The 12,015-nt window shown below is 37.1% G+C and overlaps 1 protein-coding gene across 3 annotated transcripts in view; it reads right to left on the bottom strand.

Moving 5' to 3' along the window:
• Window positions 1-12,015, bottom strand: part of LOC100464745 (torsin-1A-interacting protein 2) — a 39,483-nt gene that overhangs the window by 25,331 nt on the left and 2,137 nt on the right. The window contains exon 1 of one of the 3 annotated variants that reach the window (XM_011226951.3): window positions 9,235-9,744. The exons of 1 other annotated variant lie outside the window; for it this stretch is intronic. The gene's annotated coding sequence lies outside the window, so the exon portion shown is untranslated. Of the gene's footprint in view, window positions 1-9,230; window positions 9,745-12,015 lie in introns of those variants that run through there. One more of the 3 variants, XM_002920800.4, reaches the window with a different exon arrangement.

The following is a 12,015-nucleotide window of genomic DNA, read 5'->3' as shown; positions in this document are numbered from 1 at the left end:
TCAAAAGCTAGAAATGATTACGCTTACTGTGAAAGGCAAGTCCGAAGCTGATAGCCTGAAAACAAGGCCTCTTGCACCAAACAGCTGCGTTGTGAATGTGAAGGAAAAGTTCTTGAGGGAAATTAAAAGTGCTGCTCCAGTGAACACACAAATGATAATGAAGTGAAACAGCCTTCTTGCTGATATGGAGAAAGTTTAAATCGTCTGGAATGAAGATCAAACCAGCCACAACATTCCCTTAAGCCAAAGCCTAATCCAGAACAAAATCCTTACTCTCTTGAATTCTACGCAGTCTGAGACACGTGAGGAAGCAGCAGCAGAAGTGTGAAGCTAGCAGAGGTTGGTTTACGAGGTTTAAGGAAAAAAGCGTCTCCATAACGTAACAGCGCGAGGTGAAGCAGCAAGTGCTGGTGTAGAAGCTGCAGCAAGTCATCCGGAAGATCGAGCTAACTTACTTAATGAAGGTGGTTACACTAACAGCAGGTTTGCAACGCAGACTAAAGCAGCCTTCTATTGGAGTAAGAAGCCATCTGGGACTTTCAGAGCTAGAGAGAAGAAATCAGTGCCTGGCTTCAAAGGCCTACTCTTGTTAGAGGCTAATGCAGAAGTGACTTTAAGTTGAAGCCGTTGCTCACTGACCATTCCAAAAATCCTAGGGCCCTTAAGAATGATGCTAAATCTACTCTGCCAGTGCTCTATAAATGGAAAAACAAAGCCTCAATGACAGCACATCTGTTTACAACATGGTTTACTGAGTATTTTAAGCTCACTGGTGAGACCTACTGCTCAGAAAGAGCTTTCTTTCAAAATATTACTGCTCATTAATAATGCACCTGGTCATCCAAGGGCTCTGAGGGAGATGGACAATGAGATTAATGTTGCTTTTGTGCCTGCTAACACAATGCCCATTCTGCAGCCCACGAATCAAGGAGTAATTTAGAATTTCAAGTCTTATTATTTCAGAAATATGGCTATGGCTGCCATAGAGAATAATTCCCCTGAAAGTAAACTGAAAACTTTCTGGAAATGAGTCACCATTTTAGATGCCATTAAGAACAGTCCTGATTCACGGGAAAAGGCTGAAATCAACATTAACAGGATTCTGGAAGAAACTGATTCCAATCTTTATAGATGACTGAGGGATTCAAGACTTCAGTGGAGGAAGTAACTGCAGATGTGGTGGAAATCACAAGAGAATTAGAATTAGGAGTCAAACCTGAAGATGTGAGTGAACTGCTATAATTTCATAATAAAACTTTAATGGATGTGGAGTTGGTTCTTATGGATGAACAAAAAAAGTAGTTTCTTGAGATGGAATCTACTCCTGGTGAAGATGCTATGAAGACTGTTGAAATGACAACAAAAAATTAAGAGTATTACATAACTTTGTTGATAAAGCAGTGGAAGGGTTTAAGAGGATTGACTCCAATTTTAAAAAAAGGTCTGTGGGTAAAATGCTGTCAAACAGGATTGCATGCTACAGAGAAATCATTCATGAAAGGAAGGCTCAACTGATGCAGCCACCCAGGCTCCCCGCAATAAATTACTTTTTTAATTACAGTATATACATTTTAAAAAACATAATGCTATTGCACAATTAATGTACTATAGTATAGTGTAAATATAATTTCTATACACTGGAAACCAAAAAACTGACTTGACTCCCTTTATTGAGATATTTGCTTTACTGTAGTGGTGGGGGGAAAAAACACCTCATTATGGCTGTACAATGGAATACTGTACATACAGACACAGACGAAACTCAAGAATATTAAGCTAAAAAAAAAAAAGTAGCAGAACACCCCCTTCCGCGCACACACACTTAAACAGTTTCCATTTACGTAAAGTTTCATTATTTAGGAATATTCAATAAAACTATAAAGAAAAGAAGGTAAGCACAAGGACGATCATTACTTTTGATGGGAGAGGAAAGGGGATAGGATTGGGGAAGGCATACAAAGCACCAAAGATAATTTTGGGGGGTGGGGTAGATGGGGTAACTGAGTGATGGACATTAAGGAGGGCATGTGATACAATGAGCACTGGGTGTTATATAAGACTGATAAATCACTAAACTCTACCTCTGAAACTAATAATATAACACTATATGTTAGTTAATAGAATTTAAGTTAAAAAAATTTTTTTAAGATTTTTTTTTTTTAACTCAGTGGAGGTACAAGGGTTCACTGTATCGTAAGTCCTAATGGCTTACACAATCTTTATTCAATATGTTATAATTTTAAAAAAGAGCAGAGTGAGGGGCGCCTGGGTGGCACAGCAGTTAAGCGTCTGCCTTAGCATCAGGGCGTGATCCCAGCATTATGGGATCGAGCCCCACATCGGGCTCCTCCGCTGTGAGCCTGCTTCTTCCTCTCCCACTCCCCCTGCTTGTGTTCCCTCTCGCGCTGGCTGTCTCTATCTCTGTCAAATAAATAAAGTCTTTAAAATATATAAAATAAAATAAAATAAAATAAAATAAAATAAAATAAAATAAAATAAAATAGAGTAGAGTGGAAATAGCAATGAGTTAGAAAAAGAGATTTAGGAAAACTGAAATTCCACAGTGTAGACAAGAAGAGCAGCAGTAGTTACTTTGCCCAGAGGGTAACTAATATACAGAGGAAAAAAGAGCCTACAGAAGGCTATACATCGGGGGGCACCTGGGTGGTTCAGTCGGTTAAGCTCAGGTCATGATACCAGGGCCCAGGGATGGAGCCCCACATTGGGCTCCCTGATCAATGGGGAGCGGACTTCTCCCTCTCCCCCTGCCACTCCCCCCTCCCCGGTTTGTGCTCCCTCCCTCTCTCAAATAAATAATACAATCTTTTTTTAAAAAAATGGAAGGATGTAGATCTTCGTTTTTCTCATAAAATTGTAAGCAGCTATCTCTTCATAGAAATAAAAGAAGCCTACCTAATGTTGGTATGGAAAAGAAAGTTTATCTAGGCATATTCCCACAAAGGCATGTATCCATGTGAAAGGATTTTATTTCACATGGTGCCTTTGTACTAAATTAGAAAAAGGAACCCTTCCTCCAAGTAAGCTGTAGCCCAGAGTACCTCACGTGGCCTGGTAGTCCCCAGTAATCCTTGGTCTGTGAGATAATAATGCTTACTAACAATAACACCAAGTACCACTACCCGTTTTAAGCACTTTACATGTATGAACTAACGTAATCCTTACAATAATCAATTTTATAGTTAAGGAAACAGAGGTTGAGCAGCTTGCAAAGGTCACAGGTCACTGCAAAGCAATCAGTATCTGAGTCCAGGCAGACTGGTTCCAGAGCCTGTACTCTCAGCTACTAAAGATACCCCCTTTTTGAAGCAGCAACAGTTAAGCTTTAAAAAGCCCCTTCACAAGCTGTTTGCTACTCTTCCATGGTGTTTGCTACTCTTCAGAGGTGGGGGTGGAGAAAATCACCTACCACAATTTTCCACTTCCACACAAAAAGATCTAGGATAGGTTTAGGGAGTCCTGAATCCCCTGAAATTACATCAAGATTTTTTATGTACACATGTACTTTTTTTCTGGAAAGAGAATACTTTTAGACTCCCAAAAACCATTAGGTTGTTAATGGTTCCTAATCATTTTACTACCAAATTTAATTTTTATTCCAGCACACCCTCCTCAGATCTCATTTTGGAAGGATGTGCAAACAACCAGTATTCTTGTAATAATTTCATTTTCTCATTTTTATTAATCGACATCTGCTAATGTCAATCTGCCAATCAAAACTTCTAACAAAGAAGTTAGATAATTACTGTTACTAGCCCTAGTTTAGGAATTTTCAGTATTTTAACTACAGATAAATATTCAAAATGCCTCTATCATAAATTTGGAAAGATTTAGATACTCTGGATTTGTTTCCTTCCTCAACTTGTTAGCTTACATTAAAAGCAGTTGATTTAAAGTAAGTATATGATTACCATCAGGCTTGTGAAAATGCTGAAAATACCTTGAGAAACCACCATTTCTCTATTGATTATTAAACATAATTGTTTAAGTTACTAGAAAACCAACCATGTAGTTGGCTCAATGCCAAGTACTGTGTGGCTACATAGAGAAAAATCTTACAGGACTTCCAGACATCCAGGAATCCAGATTGGAAACAATGCTTTGGGTGAAGGCTAAAGGCCTTCAGATAGATATTAAAAGACTGCATGTACAGTTCATAGGAAATTCTGGAAGGCCCAAAGAAGCAGCAAGGTTTTCAAACCTTTTAACCAGCAACAGTGGATAAAAACTAAAGTTTAAAGAATTCCTCTACTGCACAGATGCTATACAAAAAGAAAACATAAATCAGGTTTTTTTGTGTGTAAGAACTACAGTAAATTTAAGATTCTTCCCAAAACTTAGGAGAAATTTAGGAGAAAATTTAGAAAATAGCACTTTAACTGCAAAATGAAAATGCAACGCTAATCCACTGAAATTTTTGTCTACTAATAATGGCAGCTTAATACATATTAAATAATTATCTTCTCTAAATACTCTGATTCTATTTCGTTCTTTGCTATTTCCTGAGTGGATGTTAGTAAGCAAGCTCAAATCTGCCTCTGACAGACAAAAATTCTCTTGTTCTTTTTATGGTAGGATAATGTAAGTCTCAGACTGAGTCAGGATTGGGGTGACTTCTCCAGGCAAACATATCCCTTAGAATCTGGCCTCCGCTAACTCCTCATATAATATATAAAACCAGAAGGCAGATACACAGAAAAAATATAAATGCTTTAAACCCTGAGTTCCCATTTTAATTATTTTCTTTCATGGAGTATTATATTCTAAAGGTTAACCAATAATCAAAAATATCTATTTTTTATATGAGACCATTTCTCTGGTAAATTTCATACACAAAGTCAAACCATTCAAGTTTCATATTTTGTAAGTAGTTTCGAATTTATATGACAGGAGATTAAGGAGCATGGGGATAAACAGGAATCTTCTTTTTAAATTCACATAATCTAAAATAATTTTGTTAAAAATACATTATGAAAATAAATGCTCCTTAGAAAGTCTTCAGACTGTTTTGTGAGGAACTATTTCTAATTTGGCAGTCCTGAAATCAGTGAGAGAAGACATACGGATGACAATCTTCAGCACGACTTACCACATACACTGTTCCCTCTTATGAAGAACACATGAGCCAAACAAAAAAAAATGATCCTGAGTTAGAAAACAGCTGCCAAAATGTTCTCCTCTCACTCCATGAACTGACAGAAAAAACAGGCATATGTGTGGATTGCTAGCATACCCTAAAAAGGGAACAACTGCTTTAGATATTTATTCATACATTTCAATCGACCTTGCCCTAATGGACCAAAAGTCATGGCTCAAATTCTATCTACAGTTTCAATTTCAAATATCAGCAGTAAAAACTTTAAGGTTAATACACAGCTTTCAATAGTGGGACCTACTGCCAAGTTCAGGTACTTCTACTTACACCAGCTATTTGTGTCTGTGTTTAAAACTAAGTTTCTAAGTCTTGCCCATTCCTCTGCACCGTATTTATTGTCAAATATGCCAGTATTATTTTCTCTCTCATAAATAAATAAAATTTAAAAAAACAAACAAACAAGAAACTAACACTGGTACAAATCAGCTAAACTACAGACTGTTCAAATTTCACTAGTTTCTCCATTAATGTCCTTTTTCTGTTCCAGATCCAATCTGGGATTTCATATTGCATTTAGTTGTTAATTCTCCTGAATCTCTAAACTGTGACAGTCTCTTAGTCTTTACAGTTTGTCTTTTGTGAACTAACTTAGTCTTCTGGACCTTGGCACTTCTGCATAATAACGGTCACTTACTTTGTAAAATGACCCTCAATTTGGGTTTGTATACTGTTTTCTCATGATCAGAAAGATGAACAGATTGCATTTTTGGCAGGAGTAACACCACAGAAATGATATTGTATCCTTCTAACTGCATTGTATCACTGAGTTCATGATGTCCACGTCCTACTACCGGTGATGTTAACTTCAATCATTGGGTTCATATGGATGGTATCTCCACTGCCAAGTTACTAGTTTTTGCAGCTAATAATTATCTTAAAGAGATATCCTCATTTTCCTGAAACATCCATCCACTAGTATTACAGGTGGATTTTGTCTGCAATAATTACTACAGTGCTATTTGCCTGATGACTTTCTATTTCTTGTTTTCATTCATTCACAGGACTTCTTCAGTAAGAAAGAGTTGTCCCTTCTCCCGTTTGTTTATTCAACTACATCCATTCAACATGGACACTTATCTTATTCCATGCCTTAAAATCCAATTTTGTCGTTCAAATTGTTCCAACTTTGGCCATTAGAAGCTCCTTCAAGTTGGTTCCTGTGTCCTTTCAACAAGCCCCCAAACTTTTTTGAGCATTTCCCTAATTTCAAGCACTACAAGATGTTCCAGGCTTCCTGCTTCAGCCCTGGAATCAACTGTGTTTCAAAAAAAATCCTTGGTCCTTTTGGCAAAGGACAGTCCTTAAAAACCAAAGTTTCACTGTCAAACCAACAATTTGGAAAGCCACCAGTAATATTTGTTTCCTTACTAAACTTATTAGCTGGAAATCATTAGCATCATCTTGGAGCATATGAGAAATGCAAATTCTTGCACCCCACGCCAGACCTACTTTACCCAGAATCTTGGAGAGGCTGGTGCAGGCTAGGTTTTAAGAGGTTTGCCAAATGATTCTAAGGCTTCACTATAAAGTTTGAGAAACACTGCTTTGAAGAAGTTTTCCTTCACTGCAGACCCTATGTTTAATTTTAAAAAGTACTCTTAATAACTCATCTTGTATATAAATCATACTTTTACTGACACAACTAATAAAACTACAAATGAATGCTTCATCTGTTCAGTCAACACTTCCCTATTCTTCACTATTTTCCTATAAAAAATTTTTAAGGTGGTTACAGCAGTTACAAATATTGTTACACTTGTGTAAAAAGAAGTTCTAAGTCAGCCTCCAGGATCAATTCCTGCCTACGTATGTGACCTAACATCCATACACTGAAGCTGCACAAATAAATTCCTTGCAGCACTGTCCTCTAAAGTCAGACTGCCTGGGCCTGAGCAGTCATTAAACTTATCTCTGTGCCTTCGTTTTCTTAACCACAAAAAGAAATTACCTACGTAAAAGAGGCACTGTGAGGGTTAAAGAAATAATGTGCCACATTTGCCACTATGAGGGCACAAAAGAAGCCTTCAAAAACTATTATTATTTGAACTATTAAGTAACACTGCTACTAGAGGTTTTATTTTTTGGAATGGGGAGAGCAAGTGGAAACTGTGCTAACAGAAAGTTCTGCTGTTTCTCTACTGGTAGATCAGAATAAAGGCAGACCCAGACGGCTCTATTTATATATCTAAAGCAAAACTCTCAGAAGGTAACAAACCAAACTTTTATATTTTTCTTTTTGCAAAAAGATTATTACATTTATATTACGTATACCTATGGTCAAGGACTAAATGAGAGTATATTAAAAAAAAATTTAATCTGTTGAGGTAGTAGAATTACAGGTGAATTTTCTTCCTTTCTATTCTGATTATCAAAATCATAAACCAATTCTTTCAGTGTTAGTAAAGAGGAAAGTAGCCCTATTAAGTTTCCATCTATTGAGTCCTTAAACTATACCATTTAATACTCCAAATAACCCTATGACTTTCCACTTTACAGATGAGGAAAGGAGCTCAGAGCAATACAGCAACCCGCCCAAAATCACACTGACAGAACAAGGAATTCAAACTCGGCTCTAACTCTAAACTCTATACTTACGACCAATGTTGGGGACATCATTCTTTATTTACAAAAAGCTTGATTTGGTGTGCGATACTTACATTAAAGTATAGTCACTATACAGACTTATATCTTGTGAGACACAATAGTCATGAGATGTAGACTACTAACAAATTTTAACACAATTAAATTCTTCATGCAAAATGACAAACAGCAGAAAGCAGATAAGGCCTCTCTGAGCAAACTTCCCTCCCGGAAATTCAAGTGGCATTTCAGAGAAATGTGGATTTCCAAGGTATATGGTTTAAAATAACTTCTTTGGCAAAAACAAATTACATACAAGACACAAAACATTATTAAAATGCCCCCAAATTCTCAAATATTATTAGCTAAATTTTTAAGTTCCTCTATTCATAAGTTACAGGAGCTCTCAGGCTAGTATTATCTCTATGCTAACAACAAGATAAATGAAATAACTCTTCAGTTGAGTCACTCATGGTTATGTGATGAACCAGCAGTAAAACTGGTAATCAAGTCATGGTCTCTGCCTTCAGCATAGTCAGAATTACTGAGGAGACATCTCACTTAAAGTTTCCGCAGCAAATGTCAGTTTTCAAACCGTTGTAATCCACATAGGGCGCTTCCAAAAACACTGTCCGTTCTTCTACCATGAAGTTCCTTTTTTCAACAAATGATTTTCCACTGGCCATGTATATGCTAATCATGTGCTTAAAAAATAAAAGTGATAAATATGGATAGATTCCATGGCCCTGATTCTTTTCCCTGCCCCTATCACAGTCCCAATTCTTAAAAAAAATTAGAGAAAGGAGAGGATTTCTCATACAGATCCAAAATAAAATGTTTTAAGACCTAGAGACAGGTAAAACTGAAACAAAAGCAGTATGCAGAACCAGAGCAAGGTAACTCCTGTATCTATGTATAAAGTCTAACAAGCACTACTGATATAATACTATACACCTTCTTGAAGGAAGGAAAAAGGGGTAAACTTCCACAATGGGTATTAAATGCAGTTGAGAATATATATATATAAATACGTAAACAAAATAATTGTACGGTCTTAACCAAAACTTCAAACTTCGCCCTTTTTAGCACCATTATGGCTAAAAAAGGTGTGAGGAGAGTACTATTTTATAAGAATTAAGATGACGAATAATGAGATCCTGTTAGGCACGCAGGTAAAGGGAGTAATCGTCACCTGCACTGGACGATTTCCCGTTTATATTTTGAGTCTTATAGGAATTCTGCTTCTCGTCTAGAAGTCCACACGACACATTTTTCCCACCTTAATCTGTTTAATGTTTATAAGATTTGATTTCTCTTCTTTTACTCCAAAACAAAAATATGCCCCCAAACTGCTCCGTTTAAGGTTTTTGCAGTAGGGAGGTGGGGGTGGGGAAGGATCATTTAGGAAAAATCTTTCCAAAGAAGATATCAGATCAAATATTAGCATATGGAAAAGTTGTATATACATTTTACTTACTTACAAATTCTAGTAGGGTCTTAAACTGTCAACGTCAGGGGAGCCCTTCGGGTGTTCTTTCTGCTCCACGACGCCAGGCTGCACCCCTCCTCCGAGGCGGCGGATCAGAACGTCGTCCCAGTCCCTGTCCACGTGACATGACCTCCCCGGGGAGGGGAGGAGCCCGCGGAATGCTGGGACTGGTAGTCGGCCCGCCCCTCCTCCAACCCAGTGCGCACCCCCCTTCCTCCACTCCCCACCCACCCACAGGAGCCCAGGCGAGGGGCGAGGGGCGTGGTGAGTGCGCGCAACAGAACTGCCCGGGTCCGGTTCCCCTCAAGTTCCACAGGAACTCTCTGCAAAACCACCACCAACTCTAGCCTTTATGAATTTACGGGCTGGAACAACCCGTGGAATCAACTCAGTGAGGGGCACTACCCAGTAATGGCAAGCATCAATCAGACGTGACTTCGAACCCGGTCTCTACCTTTACTAGGTGTGTGTCCTCGAGTTGCTTAATCCAAACCTCAGTTTGCTCGTGCCAAATGGGGACAAGACTCTTAAATACATACGGTTAGGTTATTGTGAGTAAACGTGCTAGTTAATGAACGTAACGGTATCTGTTAAATGACAGTAGTATCTGTTAAATGACAGTAGTAAATGATAAATAAAAAATAGCTATTATTTTGATTAATTTTATAAATGTGAGGATTGAAACATGGCAACAGTTTACCCTAGAACACATAACCGTTCAGGGGCAGTCAAGAAGGCCTAAAATTCCTGTTCCTGACCAACACCAACTCAAAACAACACAGAAGAAATCCCTCTTAAAGCTTACTTGCTTTCCCTTTCCTCATTTTTTCTCGTAACATTTCTGACCAATATACATTTTACTTAGATTTTTATCTGACTCCCAGAGAATGTAAATTCCAAGGCAGGGACAGTTGTCTTCTGGTCTATTGTTTCACTGCTATATCCCCAGCACCTAGAACAGGGGCTGTCTAGTACAAAGAAGAAATTCAAATATTTATTTGGTTAATGATTCTTCATGTAGTGGTGATTTTTGGTCCCTTCATCTCTCATCCTCTTTCTGCAGAAATCACAAAATTTAATACTTGCTTAATGCTGTTTAGTATTTGCAATTTCTAATTCAACAAAGAATAAGTGGAAGAATATTATATCCCATTCACTTTGCTGAATTTAATTTTTAATTTCCAGCTAGACACTTTCATTTGTATTGTCTTTAAAATATTTTTCCGGGGCGCCTGGGTGGCACAGTGGTTAAGCATCTGCCTTCGGCTCAGGGCGTGATCCCAGCGTTATGGGATCGAGCCCCACATCAGGCTCCTCCGCTATGAGCCTGCTTCTTCCTCTCCCACTCTCCCTGCTTGTGTTCCCTCTCTCACTGGCTGTCTCTATCTCTGTCAAATAAATAAATAAATAAATAAATAAATAAATCTTTAAAAAAAATAAAATAAAATATTTTTCCTATCACTTGTGAGAATGGGGACTAAACGGAGTTAGCTACTACTTTAGTTTCTCTTAATATTTTAATCATCTTTAACTTATTAAAAATAACAATGTTGTATTTCTACTAAGATATAAAGTTCTTTTCGTATCTGACCAGAAATGTGATTATGCACAATGAATTGATAGATGCTTTCTCAGTAACTGGATTTCTGCTTACCCTAAACAAAAAACTTACATACAAAAATTACATTATTTTAAATAAAATGTTGCTTTAGAAATCCAGTGTCAACACCACTAGATTTCTAGACCTAGGCATAACAGCTAGGTATACACATTAATTCATACATTTATCAAACATCTATTCTTGATAAATATATGAATTAAATTCCTTGTTGTAATCATTTCTTCTCTTACCTGTCTTCTCTTGTGATCCACTGAATTCCTCTATATATCTCAAATTCCCGAAGTAATTGTCTAACATCCAGAGCTCATGCCCCTTCTTGGTATTGGGTGACCTCACCAGTCTCTTACACTATTGGCTATGAATCTACTGCTTCTAATGTCACCTCTTTTGGGCCACCCTTATAGCTTGGAAAACATCTACAGCAGAAAATCTGGTTTGACAAGAGTTTAGTTTTACCTCACAGTTAGTGATGAAAGTTGGTATCTGTAAGGTTGCTAGGTGTGGGAGGCAAGTATGGCAGAGCTAGGAATATGTATTATTACCTAGACAAAAGAGGGAAAATCCTAAGCAAATGTATGTGTTAACATTAAAGTTACCACGCCTCTGATTTTAAGATTCCCAATTTATTTGGAAAGCCAATGCCATTAGTTTCTTTCCTAAGCCTTTACAAACATTTTGTATAACAGTACTGATTATTCAATAATATGAAGATCATCTTATCTGATTGTTCAATATGTAAAACCTCTTGTCATTTTTTTTTAATATGTCCCCAAACCAGCTTTAAAAGTCTATATACAAGTTTCTACATAGATACTGTACTGATAAATGTTTTACAGAGGTACTTAATATGCATTAATGTTCATAAGGTGAACTTTGTATATTAATACTATAAAATTTTATATCCTTTATTACATTATGAAACTTTTATTATGTTAATAATGAGCAATATAATAGGCACCTTATAGAGAAATCATTACTTAAATCAAATAAAAGCCAGGTATTACCAAGTATCAATCTTTTCAGCATTTTATCTGAGAAGAATTAAGTCCCACAAATTTTCCAAATACTCTCATTTAACCCAAGCTGACAGAGAATACACTTTTAATTTTCCCTTAAAATAAACGCTTAAAAAATAGGTAGCATCTCCTTTGT

Source organism: Ailuropoda melanoleuca, chromosome 8, assembly GCF_002007445.2.
Source record: "Ailuropoda melanoleuca isolate Jingjing chromosome 8, ASM200744v2, whole genome shotgun sequence".
Classification (NCBI taxonomy): Eukaryota; Metazoa; Chordata; class Mammalia; order Carnivora; family Ursidae; genus Ailuropoda; species Ailuropoda melanoleuca.
This window is presented reverse-complemented; position numbering and strand designations above follow the sequence as displayed.